Source organism: Hipposideros armiger, unplaced genomic scaffold, assembly GCF_001890085.2.
Source record: "Hipposideros armiger isolate ML-2016 unplaced genomic scaffold, ASM189008v1 scaffold_333, whole genome shotgun sequence".
In the NCBI taxonomy this organism is placed as follows: domain Eukaryota; kingdom Metazoa; phylum Chordata; class Mammalia; order Chiroptera; family Hipposideridae; genus Hipposideros; species Hipposideros armiger.
Genome location: NW_017731683.1, coordinates 5469 through 9161, shown reverse-complemented (window position 1 = coordinate 9161; position 3693 = coordinate 5469).

Here is a 3693-nt window from a genome sequence, read left to right as displayed (position 1 = left end):
CTTCACAGATGAAACCACATTAACGAGGCAGCATTATTCATACAGAGACAAAAGGAAATGTACAGCTTTTACTGCTATTCTACCAAAAAATATGTTAAAAGGCACAGTTCTGTATCATCAGACAACAAATTCTGGTCACAAATTTATGTCATTGTGTGTGCATGCATCTGGAGAGTTAGGAAAAGAACTAGTTCAGAGATTTTTTTCTTTGTTTTTAATGGCTAAAGACTAGGGACAATTCTAAAAAGAAAGGTATTTTTCAAATTCTGCTTCCATCCAGAATACAAAAATTTTATTTCAAAAAAATATTTGTTAGTAAACAATGCAATGGATTCTTGCAAAGTATTTGGGGCCCACATTTGTATCTCCTTTAACCGTGTCTACAATAAAAAGTGTACAGACCTTAAGGCGTGTATATGTTTATTTTTTGTGGTAGTCAGGCTTTAGTACATATAGGAAGAAAAACTTGTATTTAAGGCAAAGTAAATTTTAACAATAAATATGACTAACAACATATTTAACTTTTAGCCTAACAACAGCAGCCTCCATAGGTGGTAACAGGAGAAAAACAGCAAGCATAATGTGGTGAAGGAAATACACATGAATCCATTCCTGTTGCCTCTCTAGAATTTGATGAAATTAACAATTCCCTACAAGGCCAATGAAAACTGCTGATGAAACTTTGTGAAAGATCGCATGAAAGATCATTGTGGACCTTTCAATTTTGGTCTATAGCTATTAACATTCTTCATCAAGTTTTTAGCAACAATCAACATTTTCATCTGATTCAGAAAAGAATTTCTATATGACGCAGTGGTTTTATCTTCCATTTGGTGTATAAAGTGAGTCTCTTTCAAGTATATGCCCAATCTCGGGAGATAAATTCAAAGGCATGTTCTCAGGAACAGCCTCTCAGTCAGTCCTATTTTCAAACCAAAGATGACTGTGCTGCGGATATACTGCTGTTTTGAAAATGGCTAAGGTAACATATTACTCCCTTGAGTTAAACAGGCTCTATGCACCACGGGCCTCTAACTCTTTCCTTTGTATCATTCACCGACATTCATGTCTTAGCAGAAACTTTGCTTGCCTTCACTTTCTGCACAGTATGTGCTTGAGAACAAACATCCAATTTTCCACACCATCATTATTGCTTCTACCTTACAACATCCAACAAGGGCAGTGTGGTGTAGTGGAGATCACATGGGTTTTGAAATAAGGTGGATCTTGGTTAGACTCCCAAGATCACTTCCTACATATCTTACCTGGGGAAAATTACCTGACCCTCTAACCTGTTTTATTATCTGTGAAATAGGAAGAATAATGCTGCTTCATTTGCAAATTTGTTGTGAACATTAGATGGAGGACATATAGATGTACTCCCTTTCCCCCAAAAAGATAAATACCACCGCTTACATTCAAGTATGAAGTTCTCTTCCTCTCTTTTTCATCTCTATCTTTCTGCACAGCAAGGTAATGCTTTGTGTTACTATTTTAATAATGCTAACAAGTTTCCATGAACTATTTAGTCTCACTCCCTTCTGTCCAGTGTGATCATTGATCCATTTCTCACCTCTGTTGCTTAGTTCCCACCCATGTGACCCTATGAGAACTGGAGTCAGCTCCAGACTTTCTATAGAGAAGGAACTTGGAGCGACAATCTGGTAAGAAGGAGTCATTAGAAAAATTGTCTTAAAACTGAATTTGCACAGCAAGGACACTGTTTTCATTCCAGTGTAAACAGAGGGGTTTTGGGGTTGAAGCTGTGCTTGCAAAGTAAGTACCCCGCTTTTATTTATGGGGCAGCTGTTCAGGGGGCTGATGGAGATACAAAGGACCTTAAACATTTCCCTTTTACATTGTGTCCACATATGATTTAGACCATCATCAAACATTATCTTCCATGACACTTTTCAAAAGTGCATTCTGCAGTCACGTTAGTATCCATACCCAGAACACGCTTTCTTTCTCCACCTATTTATTCTCTCAGGCCTACCCTAAGAGATACTAGAAGTTATAAACTACTCATTCCCCATCATCTGATTTTGACCAAAATTTCAGCTTTCTTGAATCACGAGAGCAGCAATATCCTGGCTAACGCTGAAGCCAGACTGCCTGTGTGCAGGCACGTGGGTGACCCTGGGCAAGTTCCTTATCCCCTCTGTGCCTCTCAGCTTCCTCGTCTATAAAATGGGGATAGCAGAAGGAATCTAGCCCATAGGATTGGTGCAAGGAGTAAATCAGTAGATAGTTGTAAATCTTGGCGTAAAGTTAGTGATACATAAAGTTTAGCTATTATTCCTAAGTTAAAATGGTACCATCTCACATATGTGCAGCATTGATATAAGCACTTATCTAAAAGCAAGAGCCTCATAATCATCTCCTTTAGATATGTGGTCATTAGCCCTACTGACTGGTGCCCCACATCCATTTTTATTCCATTTTTCTCTGTAGCAGATTCTACATATACTATTTATTGAGTACTCACTATGTGCCAGACACTACGCTGGGAGTTGAGAATATAATGGTGAATAAAAACAGATATTGCCTCTCCCCTGGTGATGCTTATGAACAGTGGGGGAGAGCAACACAAATCTGATAATCAGAAAACAACTGGAAAACATTAACTATGAAAAATGCTACAAGGTGAGATACATGATGCTGTAAGATGGCCAATTTGCCAAAAATCAATTTGCACAAAGCCAATTTGCCAAAAGTCAATTTTCCCAATGACTGATTCTCTGAATTCCCTAACAGACAATTCACTGAAAGCTAGTTTGCCAAAAGTCAATGTCTATAAAATCAATTTGACGAAGAGTAGTCTGCCAAATCATCATTTCACCAAATGACCAATTCACTGAGTTATTGAGGATTTTCTGAAGTCTTCATTTCACTGAATTTGCGCTACAATCCTTTCATGACAGGTCTTTAACCCCAACTTTGACCATCTGTTTGGGCTGAATGTCGATTTTATGTTTTCATGTTTCAGATGCCAAACCCTTCTCTGATGCCCAATGGTCCAGTTCTCCAATGTACATAAGTAAAGGGTGGGCTTCTTCTTAAATGCAGTTTACTCTCTTCAGACTTCAGCCTATGCATGTCTCTGCTCCTTCCAGAAAGATAGCTGCAAAGAACTCTCCTAGACCAGAGCAATGCACTAGTCTTCTGCAAATTGGCTTTTGCCAAATTTATTTTTAGCCAACTGGTCATTTATGTAATTGATTCTAAATTAACTCTTTCTCAGTGAAATTGCCTAGAGTTCATGCTTTGGGACTGGGGAATTTGTCCTTGTCAGGCCAGTGAGAGAAGACTTTATTGAGGAAGAAAATAACTGAACTGAGGTCAGAAGGATAAATTGAAAGAACAACCAAGCAAAAGGGAGAAGCAATTAAGGAAACAGCATATGCAAAAACTATGGGGAAGGAGGAAGCACCAAACTACAAGAGTTTGAAAAATAGCCACTGTGGCTAGAGTACAGAGAACATGGGGGAGCACAGTGTGAACCAGAGCTAGGCCACACCGTGTCTCACAGACCAGAATAAAGACTTCAGCTCTTATTTTAAGAATGGGGATATTTAGTATATTTTAAGTACAGGAATGACATGATCAGATTTGAATTTTGGAAGATCACTTTGTAAGTGGTATGGAGACCATACTTTAAGAGTATGCTAGTATAGGCTGTGTTCTTATGTG